Below are 17014 nucleotides of genomic sequence, written 5' to 3' on the forward strand. Positions count from 1 at the left end.
GGTGAATCGTGCTGAGCGAAATCAAAAATACCGGCATGTTTGCGCAGAATACTCGCCAGTTCATTACGTTCCTTGGTGCTGAGTGACTTATCAATCATAGCCATAATGGTGGTGTCCCTGGCGTGCGGATTATCGCAACGGGTCTTATCCGGGGAATCATTGCTTTCTGCAAGGGTGGCAAGCGAGAATACTTGGTGTTCACGAATCTCTGCAAGTTTCAGACCCTCTGGCAGCACTGTAGGTTCATTAGAGCAGTTAATCACCCATAAACCAGTATGCCCTTGCACAACCGATAGCGTGCAGTAGGGTATTAAAACTGTCTTCTTTAGGCAACTGAGATGCACGGGCTCCACAGTTGCGTCAAATGTTTTCTTGCTTGCAGGTGAACAGACAACAAGGACACATTTTGCAGACAATGGCGGCACAGTTGTGTACACAGACACGCAAAGAGCACTTTCTTGAGAGGGCGAGTTTTCTATAAACGCAACTGGGATATTGGAATCTACTGTAATTTGTCCTGTGCGGCAATCGACAGTAGCACCACATAGCTTCAAGAAATCGAGTCCCAGAATGACATCATGCGTGATATGAGGGAGAACAGCAAACTCTGCAACAAAGTTCTGGCACACCAAACTAACAGTCACAGTGCAGACACCAACAGGTTGTAACACCTCTCCGTATACAGCAGTGAAGGCGCAGCAGCGAGCTAACCGAACGTCCTCTTCTTCTGCCACCACCATGTTCCCCGCTACACAGGTGCACATACCTAAATTACACATGTGGTAACAATATGTTAGGTTTTAAAATTTATTACAGTTAGAGCTCACAAGTTGGTATAACAAGCTTCTAAACTTTAAAAATGATGAATCAATGTGAAAGCAATATGTTAGTTAACCATCAAGCAGGCTTTGTGGCAGTGTGAAAATTTTCTAGTGTCTGCATGGCTTAGCATTCCTTCACTGCAGTGAAACCACCTTTACAAAAAGTTGCATGCAAGTTAATATACATTTACATAAGTGTTTTCACGGTTTGTTTCAACCACCTTTAAGAGTGGTTACATGCTGACTAATATGCACCTATTTGTTTATTCCAAACACATTGAACTTTTCATCAATTTAAATTCGAATACAGTAATATGTGCACAAGTCTAGTTAATACTCATCTTCTTAGAAGGGTTCATGTTTGCTTGTGTGCATTCGTTATTGAGAAAGTGACTGCTTCTGTAGCATATGTGGCCATTTCGACAAACTTTTTTGGATGTAGTAGCATGATACATTGCTCTTCCAGTGTATGCTTTGCATTTCAGACAAAACTGCTAACTATATTTTTTTTTCTCTTGCTTATTGCTTGCACACATATGCAGTAGCAGTTTTATACATGTACAGTACGGTCCACTCTAGGAGGAAATACACCAACGCGTGGCCGGCGGCCTTCATGGCACAAACTGGCGGTGAGATTTGTAAATGCAGCAAATGTGCATAGATGCGCATGGATGAAGCTTGTTGCGGTTCGTCTGCAACTTTCTGCTCCGGTGCTTGCCGTGCACTAGATACCGCGTTCGGCTTTTCGCGATGCGATTCATGTTCCCGTCACTCTCCCTGCACCTCCCCGGGTACTCGGCGCGCAGAAAAAAAGCGCGGTTCGTTTGTTGTTGGGCTCTGTCAGCAGCTTTGCTGCAATTGCATTCATGTCCACACCAGCAGAATTCAGATTACGGGCAATGTAAAAAAAAAGCTATGTGCTTATAGTATTTTTTAGAAACATGTTAAGAAATCATATTTGAAAATACTTCAAAGTATCCCACTGCGGCATGACACCACATTATATAAATATTGTAGATTGCAATAATCAAGCAATGTTAGTTCTAGCTCGCACTACGTTTCTTTTTCTTCGTTGAAGCGAAAACGCCAGACGCTCCATATTTTCAATATGCGATAGCGTTCACTTTTCCAAAAACTAGTATTACATTTCACTAATATGTGCGCTGAAAATTGGTGTACGTAGAACGATGCGAAATAAATAAAGAAACATCTATTTGTTAACTATTTGTGGCAGACAGGTTGAGTGAGGCCAGGTCTGTAGCCTGGAGGCATTTCTATAATGCATAGGTAAAGAAACACATCTTTTCCCTGTGAAACACAAAATAAAATGCTGGTCTGTGCAATCAAGCTATAGACCACGCGTGACAGAACTATATAGGCACTGAAAAAAACTACATTCGTAATGCTGATGACTATGCTGGCAAGGAAAAAAGAACGTCAACTGTCTATACCCGGGCTTTTGGTTTAATTGTTTGGGGGTGCAGTGAAATATGTGGTGAATTCGAAGTTTTCCGTTCTCATATAATTCTCAGATGCTTCGTGATGGAATCGCGGGTCCTTGACTTCATTTAGTACCAAGTGATGTCACCTTGAGCGTCGACTGCGGCTTTCATCCTGTCAGGCAGAGGCCTGTAAAGGGCTTCTGTGAAATATGAGTCACACTTAAGGCGCTCCCACTCCTTGTTGGCCACAGCCCAGAGGCCATCCACAGATTTTCCGAAGATGTAGGCGAGACAGTGATGCCTTCATCCTTCCCCACACATTTTCTATAATATTCAAATCAGGAGACTGTTGGGGCCACATGAGGACAGACACTGCGCGCTGCGCTAGCAGGTGATGGAGCTTTTTGGCGGTGTGCACTGGCGAGCGATCATGCTGAAAAATGCAGTCTTGCTATAGTGTGAGGTGACTGGTAATGTGTGGGAGGGCGACGGTGTCCAGTACATGGATGTATTTGTCTGCTGTGAGGGCCCCTTGTATGCGCACGAGGGGTCCGAGGCCATCACGCGTGATGCATCCCCAAACGCTCACTACAGTCCGGCCGCTTGCTGCTACTCGCTGCACATACTCAGGCCTGAATCTATAGTAGGGACAAACACAATGAAAAAAAAAAAAAAAACTTGTAGAAGGCTGTATGTAGAAGGCTGTATTGCATAGCACTCGGGTCTCGTAATGCCAATTATGTTAAAACAGATGCAACTACGAGACAAAACAGCAAACCTAAGATTACTATTAAGACGAAAATGCTGTGGTTCGTTCACCTATCTATAACTGCACTGTAAAAAACCCAGATCACGTGGTCCAAACTTTCGGGGCCCTGCGCATTGGCATCCCTTATAATCATATCATGGATTTGCGACCTTAACCACCAGGCATTATGAAGATTACTTCAAAATCAAGGGTCTCATTTTCAGATTATTATATCTGTTGTAGGCATGTATTCCAACCAACACATGTGGCACAATGGGTGTATGACAAGTAAGGTATAATTTCTAAAGGAGTTTAAATCGCGGCACTTCTGTGAGACTTGTGTATTGTTTTCAACTTCAACGCGTTTAAACTCAAATTAACACATTGCTTTACTATGGCAATTGTTGCGGGGTTAGGAAACTGGAGAAAACTTACCAAAATCTTGAACATACCGAGTTCTATCTGGACGCCAGACACAAGCCCGCTGATCCCATTTGGTCGTGAATGTGCACTAGCTGCACTCATCGCTGAAGACCACTCGCATCCAATCGTCAGCGGACCAGGCTTCATGCTGCTGGGCAAATTACAGGCGCTTTGAATTGTTGATGGTCGTCAGCAGCAGCTTTTGCACTGCCATCCTGCTCCTCAATCCCGCTTCAGCCAGCCGCCGCTTCAAAGTTGCTTTTGAAGCGGTCAGTTGAAAGCACTGGCGTATTTAACTAACTGAAGCTCGAGGGTTGCAAGCGACGTATGCCACGTTATTCATGTCGTCTTCTTCAGTTGTCACTCAAGGCCTTGGTTTTCTAGGGGCGTCCTTGATCCTGTCTTCTTCTCTGAAGGCCTGAATAATTCTATTTATAGTCTTAAGTGTTTCTTTAATGATGGCAGCAACAGCACGCTGGCTGCATTCTTTGGTGCTGTACAGCTCGATTATTCGAAGCCTTTCATCCTGAGGCATTCTAGCTATGCTGCTTCTAAGAGCTAGCTCTGCTGAAAATGCAATCTGAGAAGAAATATGCCCCAGCTGTGGAATCATGTGAAAGCGATAACGAAGCCTATGACTCGTGTAGCTTGGTGTGAGTGCTCACCAAAAATATAATCGTAAGCTTTCCAAATGCCGTTTCAACCCTCCAATCACTTTTGATAACAGACATAGAAATTGACGGTCGATGCAGCGAACATACCAAGCGTGTTGCTAGCGCGCGCCGAGCGTAGGGCGGGGAAGTAGCAGACGGTGCGGGCAAGTACCACCCTTGCAAATCTGTGCACATGCTCCGCGTTTCCAAATCTCGCCACCAGTTAGTGCCCGTGGAGCGCCGGCCACACGCTCGCGTGTTACCCCTAACGGTGGACCGTACTGTACATTAAATGACAGGTCAATCTGACATCAGTTAATAAAACAGTGGAGTTATTGTCAACCTTCATCGTTAAGTCTATCCATTTGTTCAAGGCACTCTGTAATTGTGCAGTGGGCCATATTCAGACATTGTTTCACAACTTTCTTGGGAAAATGAAGTTGTTTCACTAAGTGTTTTAACAAGACTGTTAACTGGCCTACTGGGCACTTACTTAAAGACACAATTTAGCCACGAATTAAAGCACACACAAAAGAAAGGAACGCGAAGACGGGACGAGTAGCCGCCACTCGTACCGTCTGTGTGTTTCTCGCTTCTGCGTTTCCAAAATCAAAAAAGGATTCGTGTCTGTAGTGTTGCTGTTTTGCAGAACACCGCTCGTACTTCACAAGTTTTTTTTGTTGTTTTCCCTTTCCTTTTTTTTCCCACCCTTAAGAACATTTTGAATCACTAACACTCAGCTTCAAATGAAGGGAAGACTGCACTCCTCTGCTTTATAGTTTTTTTTCTTTTTAGACGGCGATTACCAACAGGGACAGGTGCCACTACCAGGAGATGACGTCACTACTAACACCCTTAGAACCAACACGACAAGGATGACAAGGGGCTTTTGACAAAGATAGGTTTTTCCATCAGAATGTCGGCCAGCCTGTCTGAGGCACTTCCAACGTTCACCCTGATTATCTCGCTTCTGTGTTTGTTTGATTCGTGGCTAAATTACTACTAGCACATTTATTCTACGTGAAGATTTCACTTTTATATGTTGCATTTGCTACTTATTTGAAAGTCCTTTTAAAAATTAAGGGACCCTGAAGCTTTGCCTTCAGGAGTTGAATGCGACAGTGACATTACATTTCTAGAGCGTACTTCAAACACTTAGTGCATGAAACCTTTTCGAATTTGCTATGCACCCACCACGTGGCCTTAAAGAAATAGGCGGAGTAATGTGTGCACCTTTTGTAGTGGGCTGCCGGCTTCCAATCACGGAGCCGTTATGATAATCGCATGTTTTCATGCCCTATGGCAATCTACGCTTGTACCATGCATTATTACTGCAATATTTCATGTTGCATTGCGAAGCATGTATACAGGATGCATGTGTTAGTGTTGCATGAAAGCTTCTTTTACTGCATTTTCAAGTAGAGAAAATTATTTTCACTGTTTCCTCAAGCAGAGGCATGGCTGTGTGATGGAATGTCTGCTTTCCACGCAAATGACCCGGGTTTGATCCCCACTTAGACCTAAACAACCATGGTTCGGTCCACTCTCTGTTACAAGATTTTTTATCATTTATTGATTTTATTTGAATCATGCGCGAGTTTTTGGTCACGCATATGTTAGATGCAAAGATGACGATGATGATTCGGGAGATGGGAAGGAAAAGACTGGCAAAAAAACAATGTTTACTCTAACAAAACGACGTTTATTCAGGGTAAAGTCTAAAAAACTACTGGAGAGACGAGAATACGGCGTCTCTTCAGTTGCACAGCCGGCCCTCTTCTGCCTGCTCTTGGCACCAATGTCCAGTCGTACACCCCTTGTGTTCACTTTGGTATCACATTACAGCTCCGGCCTCAGGCCAGCTCTGCTTGCACAGTGGTCGTTGCCTGGTGCAATCTTTCGAGTTCCATTTCGAGCAAGAAAGGCGCACACATTCAGCCGTCCTGCAATTACCGACCGTCCCGGTCGGAATCACTGTTTGACCTATTCAAGACTATCTCGTCCTGGCCCCACAGCTTAAGACTGCCCAGGGGAGCGATGCTGCTGCATGCATTCCTCTCACGTCATATACTGAGCAGCCTCTCGATGTGATATCGGCCATCTATTAGTTCTGCCCTGATGCTATACGGTGGTCCTCGATATTTCTCTCTGATTCGCCACAATCTGTAGTCTCTCGTCCGACCAATACGACATCCTCCGGTTCGTAAGTCGTGGAACGTTTCTTATTTTACCTGGTCTGTTGTTTCATTCGCTCTTGACGAATGCTCGCTATCCGCAAAGGAAACCCGACGTGGGCGAAACTTTACGGGTTCTCCGATCGTTATTTTGATCTTCTTCTCCGCTGCATTGGTGCTGCTAATCTCTAAGACGTCAGCAAAACAGTCGCGATACACTTCGATGAGTCCGTCGAGTTTCTCATAGTACTTTAATTTTGGTGACGTACGCTTGGGCCTGTTTTGACGTTCGCGGTCACCGTTAAACATGGTTGCGTAGCACTGCAGCTTGATTTCACTTCCTGCATCAACCTCCAGACTTCCGATCGTGAAGCCCACTTGATGGTTTCGATATTCAGTTCCTGGTCCGAAACGTTCAGTGCAGGAATGCAGGTCTCGTTTTCTGCATCTGTGTTCATGACGCCACACAGTAAGCAATGGTCGCGCCCCTCTTGGCATCGGGGTTGGTCGTCCACGAAAACATCGGCGTTGGGTTCGCTGCCCGTAACGTAGGGCATGACAAATCCAACGTAGTTTGCTGGAACAACTGTCAACTCTTTTGCCAAAGGGAGGTCGGGCGCCTCAGAAGATCTGGAATATTGATAAACTGGAGTGTCTCGTCACTTTCGTCCAGATTCTTCTTCTCTTCAAAGATACGCACGGTGTACCGACGCCTTACGAACATAACGTGACGTTGCTCGGTGAAGGGCTGCCCCACAATGACAGGAATAGCCTGCGACTCATTTGGCACGATCAGCACGTGGACATCAGTCGTTGCTTGGTCGACTGTGAGGTTAACTTTTGCCTCACCACACGGCGTCACACGTCCTGACCCATAACCCCCGATGTTCAGCGGCTTCTCCATCACCGTATGTTTGATCTTGACCCGATCAGCATCCTCACGCCGAATAATGACACACTGACTGCCAAGGTCGACGTACGCTCTTGCTTCGTTCCCGTTAACATTAGCCAGCATGAAATACTTTATACTTTTTTTTCACCGCACCCACTGCACGGATGTTCAGATCTACAACGCTTTGAAAGAGGTGCGGCCCGCTCTCCCTTTCCCTGCAGTTCTGGGCTTCGTGTCCACTTCGTTGCAAACGTTGCACCTCGCCCTCTGCTGCAGACTCGGGCGGCAAGGTTCTGTTTGGCGTTGCATAAGTCAGTTGCCAAATCCCCGGCGCGGTAGTCTAGTGGCTAAGCTACTTGACTGCTGACCCGCAGGTCACGGGTTCAAATCCCGGCTACGGCGGCTGCGTTTCCGATGGAGACGGAAATGTTGTAGGCCCGTGTGCTCAGATTTGGGTGCACGTTAAAGAACCCCAGGTGGTCAAAATTTCCTGAGCCCTTCACTACGGCGTCTCTCATAATCATATGGTGGTTTTGGAATGTTAAACCCCACATATCAATCTATCAATCAAGTCAGTTGCCAGACTTTGGGGTGGTTGTTGTCAGACTGCTGCCAAATTTAGTGGAAAACTTTGCCCTTGTAGTTGTGGCTTCTTCGTGAAGATTTGGTGTTGTCCGCGGTGCATTTCGCGAGTGCGTGAGCTACGTTGGCCATTTTAGTTAACAAAATGAACGTAAAACGAGCATTCCAGAAGTCGGGGCGCGTTCTCTCGCTGTCTGTGCTGCTGTGCAATTAAGAAATTGTGTTTCAGAGTTAGGGAATCAAGGACGCGTCGTTTGCCATGCATTTCGCGGGTGCAATGAACTTGTTCGCGAGTGTGTGTACGACGTAATTAACGCAATGAACCACGCATTGCAGAAGTCGGGGCGCGTTCTCTTGCTGTGTGAGCAGCTATGCAATTAAGAGATCACGTCTCAGTATTAGGGACGACGGGGAAAGCTGAATGGAGTCGCAGCAGGCGGTGCAGCCCCCCCCCCCCCCTTTTTTTTTCAAGGCTGATCGGGTCGCGTCAACCGCGTGCCACGACGGGGACGCTACGCTTCCCGTAGCTGTGTCAGCACAGGACATATCGTTCGGACTCGTGCACATGTGACGAATAAACGTTCCAAGGTTGGCTAATTGGGGACATGGTCTCTTAATTCCACAGCAGCGCACACAGCAAGAGAACGCGTCCCGACGTCTGCAAGGCGCGGTTCATTCCGTTAATTAAAACGGCCAGCGTCGCTCATGCACTCGCGAAATGGACCGTGGATGACACCAAACCCTCACGGAGAAGCCATAATCACGGGGGCAAATTTCTCTGCCACATTTGGTGGCAGCCTGGCAACACTGACCCTCCAAGTCTGGCAACAGCCTATGCAACGCCATAGAGTTTCCTAATATATGTTACTTTTAGGAAACTCTATGTGCAACACCAAACAGAACCTTACCGACTCGGGCAGTAGAGAGAGAGGTGATAGTACGTTACAGTTAAAACACTGTGGCCCTCCTTTCTCAGGAGAGGGGGTTTCGGTCTTTGGTTCGGAGAGTTCGGTCTCCCTCCTCAGTTCGGAGTTTAGTTGGTTTTGTTTACTTTCGTTCAAGGCCATTTCCGCGGCTCTGTTTTCTTTGTCGCCGTGGCCCGCAAGGTTTTCAGATTCACTCACCTTTGGAATATTTTGAGTCCCGGGAGCCAATAGTTCCGACTCGCTCTTCGAGACGCTTGAGGCAACTCAGAAGCTCCTCCATAGAGTCGTACGTCAGGGTGCTGACGGCTCGGATGGTATTCTGATTGTTTAGGCCGGTGATCAAATATTCGATGCAAGCTTCCTCGTTGAGGTTACAACGACGTGCTTTTGCGAACTTGTCATAGTAGCACTTGATAGGCTCACCTCGCTTGTAAATTCGGTGCTCCATTTCCCGGTGAAGCCTCTGCATTCCTGCTGTCATGGGGAAAGCACGTTTGAGCTCCACCTTCCACTCGGGCCAGGTTCTGTTAATGGACAGGAGGGAGTCGTACCACATCTTCACCGGTCCATGCAACTTTGTGAGTGCGTGGCAAGATGTTACTCTATTTGTCCAATGGTAGACTTCTGTTAGGTCCTCCACACGTCAAATCCATGTGTCGATGGTTGGCGAGTTCGACAAAGATGGATCGAAAAAAGGGACCAGGCGCGATGTCTCCACAGCGCCGATTATAAGCATGGCTGTTGTCTGTTGCGACTGAAGATGCGCAATACTTAATTAAGGCATGATTAAGGACTTCTTAATCATGCTCATTCTCCACATTTCGGTCTTTGTTTCCTTCACCTTCTTCTGAACCGATAGTTCTTTTTGGTTTGGCCCCCTGCTGTTTTCTATGTATTTACCTGTCAATTTTCTAGTTCACTTTCTCCATTTTGTATCGATATTCATGTATAAGTAGCTGAAAACCTTCCTAGCCCAACGCTCCTTCCCCATTTCTCTCAATCGCTTCTCAATTTTTATCTTGCTGCTAGCTTCCCTTCCCTCAAATGATGTCCATCCCATATCACCTTGTACTCCATGATTTGGTGTATTCCCGTGAGCTCCTAAAGCAAGCCTATCTATTCCACATTGCTTAATTTCTCATCTTGCTTGAACTTCTGATCTCATGCACAAGACCGCATTGCCGAACGTCATACTAGAAACCATGACCCCTTTCCATATTCCTCTCACAACACTATACCTATTGTAATTCTACAGTGCTCTATTTTTCATCACTGCTGCATTCCTGTTACCTTTTGTCGTTACGTATATTTCGTTGTCCCTTAGGTACTCGGCCCCATTGCTTATCTATACGCCCAGATATTTGTATTTATCTGTTATCTCTAGCGTGACCTCCTGTGTCCTAAATTCTCTACCTTCGTTATCATTTTAAATAATGACTGCTGGTTTTTTCTTACTGAATCTGAAATCTAACCTATCTCCCTCATTACTGCAGATGTCCATCAATCTCTGGAAATCTTCCTTGTTGTCGGCCATCAGCACTATATCATCTGCGTACAACAATGCTGGTAGTGCCTGTTGAATGAGTTTTCCTTATTTGACAAAAGAGAGGTTGAAGCCAAGTCTACTTCCCTCTAATTTGGCCTCTAATCCTTGTAGGTACATCATGAATAACAAGGGTAACACAGGACACCCCTGCCTAAGCCCTCGTTTTATGCCTGTGCGCTTGGATACCTGTTTTTCCCAATTTATAACTACCTTATTATCTTTATAGATATCCTTTAAAATATTAGTGACTACATTTTCCACGCTTAGTGTGTCCAGTATTCCCCACAATTCCTCTTGAACCATGCTATCGTACGCTCCCTTGATATACAAAAATGCTAGTCACGGGGGCCTGTGTTCCTTTTCTGCTATTTCAACGCACTGTGTCACTAAGAACAGATTGTCTTCCAACCTCCTGTGTTTCCGAAACCCATTCTGCAGTTTCCCCAGCACCCCCTCATCCTCTATCCATGCCTGCAGTCTCTTCTTTATAATCTGCATCACCAGCCTGTAGACCACTGATGTCACTGTTATAGGACGGTAGTTGTGTATATCAGCTTTGTCCTCCTTTCTTTTATAGATCATGCTCATCCTGCTAAGTTTCGATCTATTGGTGACTTCACCATCAAATATTGTTTTGCTCACTGCCTCTCTCGAAGTCCGCTTAGACTGCGGACCCAATGTCTTTATCAGCATAATTGGAATGCCATCTGGGCCTGTTGATGTACTACTAGGAACCCTCTTCTCAGCCCTTTCCTACTCTCGTTGTGAAAATGGAGCCATTGCGCCACTTGATCCATTCTTGTCTATTGTGGTGCATAAGGCACTTCTTTGTTGAAATTTTTCTGTCATCCTTGTTCCTATATATTCAATAGATTCGTCCCCTTCTAGCTTAGCACCTTGAACTGCAGTCATAAAGCTCTGCTCTAGGCTTGTCTCATTTCTTAGTGGTCGTTGCCTGGCGCCATTTTTTGAGTTCCATTTTGTGCAAGAAAGGTGCGTACACATATTATGATGATTTTTCGCTCACAACCAATGACACTGATGGCAGAACTTTTGCGAAACAAGCTCTCTAACGCTGTTGCATTAAAACAATGCTAGCAAGCATTTAATTGCCTATATAAGAAGCCATTTCCGAATAAAAAATGCTCCTAATCTTTGAACTTGTGCAGGACAACTGTTAGTGTATTGCATGCAACAGTGAGCTTATAGTATCTTATATAGTATATCACTTTTTCCTTCCTGTGGTGCTCAGAGAGACCTTGATTTTTCTGTCCTATGCAACATTGTCAATGTTTCATAAAGTGACTGGCCATTGAGCAAATGCATGCACAGCCATAGATTTTTTTTTTCTTTTTAAGAAGCTCTGCGGTGGACGCCAACGAAGATTTCCTTTCACCTGGCAAGGTTCTACAAGGGGAATCTGCTAGCGACGTTGAGAACAAGGAAAAAGACTCTGCGGAGGAACGCGACGACGAAGCCAAGAATGGTCAGTGGCAGGTAGCTATGTCATTGCGACAGCGAAAACGCATCAGGAAACAAGAACGCGCCGCGAGTGATGACAGCGTTGCTCGAGGCGAAACTGAGAGCAACAGCTCCGGCGCTAGAACGCTTGCAGAAGAGCAACGCGGAAGAGCATCTGAAAGGGGCCGACGACGAACGCGCGCAGCGCCGCTGCCCAAAAACGATATGAAGATTATCATGCGGCCCAGACCAGGGTTAGTTGTGAAGGAACTGAAAGCATACCAGGTTGCGCTAGCGATAGAACATGCGAGCGGTGACCCGGAGGCCTGTAACAGCCACAAATTTCTGCTTCGCCTTCGCAACGGATCAAACATAATTATTGCAAGCACTCCGTACGAAGATGTAGCAGAAAGGATCTTGAAGATAAAGACACTGGAGCTCAATGGCACCAACTATCTCGTGAACACCTACATATCCACTCGTTTTGAATACCTGAAAGGAGTGGTACACGGATTAGAACGCGAAACGCCAGAAGCTGAACTCCTGAGCCATCTCCGAGTGCGCACTCAAGGAGTGACAATTGCTCAAGCCCGCATGCTCGGACAGTCACAAACTGCAGTGATCACATTCGATGGACCAATACTGCCGCGCTTCGTGTATTATTACGGTGGCGAAATGCCGTGCGTGCCTTATCAACCCACACGGCAGTACTATAAACTCTGCAAGAGCCAGGGACATAGGACGGATGTTTGTCCCACACCAATGACAAAGGCGTTCAGTAACTGTCGCCCAAGAGACCCACCTGAGGACCACACTTGCGATCCGGAATGTGCCCTGTGCGGCGGACGCCATCCCACGGCGGCATCGGAGTGCACCAAGAAACTCAAACACGTCCCTCAAAAGGGCCGGTCGCTGCTGTCGCACCAACACAGCACACCAAAAACCACTGGCATACTCAAGAGGCGCTGGTTCAGCACGGACCGCGAGGACTCTGCACCGCCAGGCAGAGCCCGTTCCAGTTGCTGATCCAGATCTCGATCTACATCCCGATCCAGGTCCGGCTCTCGAGACTGCTCCAACTCCAGGAATGGTGACCACAAGCAGGCCCAAGTAAAGCAACAACAGCACAAGGGCAAGAAGGCGCAGAAAAAGGAAGCGAAGAACCAGGTGAGCTGGGCAGCAAAATCCTCCCAACACTCACACCAAACACCACAACTCACGCGCTTAGAACGTGAGTTAGAGATAATGCGGGTGAGAATAGGTGACCTAGAACGCGAAAATAGGGAACTAAAAAAGCAACAAACGCAGCACCCGCAACAAAATTCTATACCCACCCAGAGTGGCCAGAAATCGCAGACGCAACCGAATGCAGGAGGTGACTCAATGATTACGTCGTCGATGCTGAAAGAAACATTAAAGGAAGTTATACCGACAGTTATAGAGCAAGTAATGATAAATGTAGATAGAAAGCTCGAGATTCTGGACAAGAAAATGCAGGCACAACACGTCGAATTCACGAAAGCCTTGCGAAAGCATGCCACAGGCATCAACATCAGAGAAAAAGCTGAGAAAATTTACAACAGGCCCGGATTGTCGGCCATGAACCAGGAGATGCATAATGGCTAATCATCAAACGCAGCGGTCAGAAAAGTGCGAAATATGGCAGTGGAACTGCCGTGGTTTCCGGCGGAAAAGAGGGCAACTGTTGCAGCTGGTGGCGTCGCAACAAAAGTCACCAGCTGTCATAGCAGTCCAGGAAGCCGGAACACAACCAAAATTACGAGGCTACGAAACTTATAGTACCGGGGACGCAGAATGTAAAGTTGCTACATTAGTCGATAACTCAATTACAGCAATATGTCATCCGCCCATTGAAGAGGCGGATATCCCGCATATCATAACAGAAATAACCTACAAAGGAAGCCATGGAAAGAGCGCCTTCATACTTAATATCTATAGTCCCCCAAGACAAAAGAGAGCAACATTCGACAAGTTCTTTCAAGAGACAGCAAAACTGGCGAAAGGGAATCCATTAATCATAGTTGGGGACTTTAATGCCAGGCATGCAAGCTGTGGGTATAAGATGCAAGACACCAAAGGCAAGAATATCGCAAGACAAATAGAGAAACTGGAAATGACTCTGTTAACTGACCCTGCAATACCAACGAGGATAGGCAACAGCGTATCCATGGACACAAGTCCGGACTTGACGATAGTACAAAACTGCCACAGCGTGGACTGGTACAACACCCTTGAAAACCTGGGCAGTGATCATTACATACTAAGCACCACAATCCGCACCGGCCGAATCTGCAAACACATCGGCACAGCCAAAATTACAGACTGGCACGCATATAGAAAAGCGCTAAAAACGCACGTGATCGCCATAGACGACTTGGACTAGTGGTGCAAAGTAATTCGAAATGAAAAGCAAATGTACACCAAAACTGTCGCCAGAACAGATGATACCCCTGAAGTAGACGCTTACCTTCTCCACCTGTGGGAAGCAAGAAGAAACCTCACTAAAAGATAGAAAAGGCAAAAGCGAAATAAGAAACTCAAAGCGAAAATTGAAGAAATACCGCATCAAGCCGAACAGTGCGCTAATCAACTCGCTACAGCCAACTGGGAACAATTTTGCGATTCACTAAATGGAACCCTAGGAACAGCAAAGACATGGAATATCCTAAGAGCCATGATTGACCCTCTGAAAACTAAACGCGAAGGACAAAAATCTCTAGAAAGATTATTGCACACATATCCAGGCACAAGAGATGACCTGCTTCAAGACATCTATATTAAGTGTTTCGGCGCCCGAGCCATCACAGCCCCTTACCAGGCCAAATACACTGGGCTCCCAAACTCAGAACTGGATGCACCTTTCACGCATGCCGAGGTCAGAGCGGCAATCGTCAGCATGAAACGCAACACAGCGCCTGGGGTGGACCAAATCACCAATGCCATGATTCGCAACATGAATGACGAAGCCATAACAGTGCTTCTAAACTTCATTAACAAACACTGGGTGAATGGCACTATACCACAGCAATGGAAGCATGCTGTAATAATTATGATACCCAAACCAGGAAAGAAATTGGCAATAGAAAACCTCAGGCCAATCTCTCTTACCTCGTGCTTAGGCAAAGTGTTTGAGAGATTAATAAATGCCAGACTTCAACGGCACCCTGAACAAAATAACTTGTTGCCAAACACCATGTTTGGTTTCTGCTCGAACCTTTCGACACAGGACATCCTTCTGCTTTTAAAGGAGGAAGTACTAACAAATGTTCAAAAGCAGGAGAAAACATTGTCATGGCCATCGACATAAAAGGCGCTTTTGACAATGTAAGCCATGAGGCCATATTAGATGGGCTAGCAGCGACAAACTGCGGTCAAAGGACGTACAAATATGTACAGAACTTCCTTACTAAAAGAACCGCTGTTATCAGATTAGGAGAACACGAATCCAATGTCTTCCACCCACCGAGCAAAGGCACAAGGTGCTGTGATCTCGCCTACGCTTTTCAACATAGCCATGATTGGTCTAGCCAAAAAACTGGAAGGTATTCCCGACATCCGACACTCCTTCTATGCGGATGACATCACTGTATGGACAACCAAGGGTAGCTTGGCGGAAAAAGAAGAGCGGCTTCAACTGGCAGCTAAAACCACAGAATATTACACTAAAGAAAGGGGGCTTCAGTGCTCAGCAGACAAATCGGAACTCATTCGGTTCTCCAAGAGTAAAAAACAAAGGACAGACCCGAGCCTCCGCCTTGAGGTCAAGCTAGACGGCAATATTATACCAGAGAAAACAACTGTTCGGATTTTAGGGATGTGGTTACAGTCCAATCAGCGATGTCTCCACACAGTGATTAAACGAACAGCTCAACAAATTGTTCGTATGATAGTTCGAATAACGAACAATCGTGCTGGACTGAAAGAACAAGACGTGCTTCGTTTGGTAAAGAGCTTAGTCATCAGCAGACTAACATACTCGCTACCCTACCACAACATGAATAGAGAGGAGAAAAAAAAAGCAGACAAAATAATAAGGATGGCGTATAAAGCGGCTCTGCGACTACCACAAAGCACTTCAACTGCGAAGCTATTAGCGCTCGGACTTCACAATACATTTGATGAGTTGGCTGAGGCACAAGTAACCACCCAGATTAACCGCCTGCTACAGACGACAACCGGCAGAAAACTTCTTCAGAGGATCGGCCTCGGCGAACAAGTACAGGCACATGGAAGAGCCAAGGAATTGTCATTCTCAGTCAGAGCCTGGTACAAAATATGCCCCCTATTGAAGAACATGGACCCAGTTTTACATGCTGGAAGACGTAAAGCAAGAGTCGTTTACATAGATACACAGACAAAATATCTGAATACGGCGAGATTTACTGACGCTGCACCATATAAGGCAAATGCAAAGAACAATGTGGCCGTGGTCACAGACCGAAAAGGAAACGTCACAAGTTGTGCCTCCATAGCCCAAGCCTCTATCATAGAAGCGGAGGAGATAGCGATCGCGCTGGCAATCAAGGAGGGCAGGGAGCGAAAAGCCCCAATGACAATAACCACAGACTCGAAGGCTGCATGTAGAAATTACGAAAAAGGTAGAATATGTATGAAGGCCTTCCAAATTCTAACCAAAGCTCACAAGGACTTCCCAATTGAATACACCCAAACCATTATCTGGGCGCCAGGGCACGAGGGCGTCACCGGGAACCAGTTTGGGGATGAGGCGGCTCGAGGCTTCACAGATTACCGAGCTTCCTTGCACACTGCAATAGAGGATCCAACGCCCCTAGACCCTAACTTTGGTGCAATTCTTCAGTATTACAGGGACAATAGAAAAGTGTATCCAGCACCGCATAAGAAACTCACAGCAATGGAATCGGTGGCATTACACAGAATCCAAACAAACACATACACGAACTTACACAGGCTGCATGTATTCTACCCCACAGCATACAAAGATATATGTCCGTGGTGTGGGGCCACACCAACTCTGTTTCACATCACGTGGGAGTGTACGCATCATAATGAAGAACACCACAACATGAACAACACAGAGGAACAATGGGAGGCGCTGCTGTCCAGCTCGGCCATTGTTGATGAGCGCTGGCTGGTCCAACGGGTAGAGATGATGGCTAGGGCCAGCGGAGCCCTGGAATAGGGGCCCGACCATTTGGAATGCTCCGCGTTATGCGCAAATAAAGTTTTCTTCTCTTCTCTCTAAACTGGTGCTTCCCAGTTTTCTAGCAAATATGCTGAGAATTTCACAAGTTCTATTAAGTAAGGTACTGTGAATCTTGCAAGCAATCAGTTTTAAAACTTGTG

At 46.3% G+C, this 17014-nt stretch overlaps 1 long non-coding RNA gene across 1 annotated transcript; it reads right to left on the reverse strand.

Annotated features, from left to right (window-relative positions):
- Nucleotides 1-975: 975 nt before the first annotated feature.
- On the reverse strand, nt 976-5561 carry LOC142776474 (uncharacterized). The gene is made up of 2 exons (XR_012887562.1): nt 3447-5561; nt 976-2901 (listed from the first exon to the last, which is right to left on the reverse strand). It is a non-coding gene; the product is annotated as an uncharacterized LOC142776474 (long non-coding RNA).
- Between the last annotated feature and the right edge of the window lie 11453 nt (nt 5562-17014).

This window comes from Rhipicephalus microplus, chromosome X (genome assembly GCF_043290135.1).
Source record: "Rhipicephalus microplus isolate Deutch F79 chromosome X, USDA_Rmic, whole genome shotgun sequence".
Taxonomy (NCBI): Eukaryota; Metazoa; Arthropoda; class Arachnida; order Ixodida; family Ixodidae; genus Rhipicephalus; species Rhipicephalus microplus.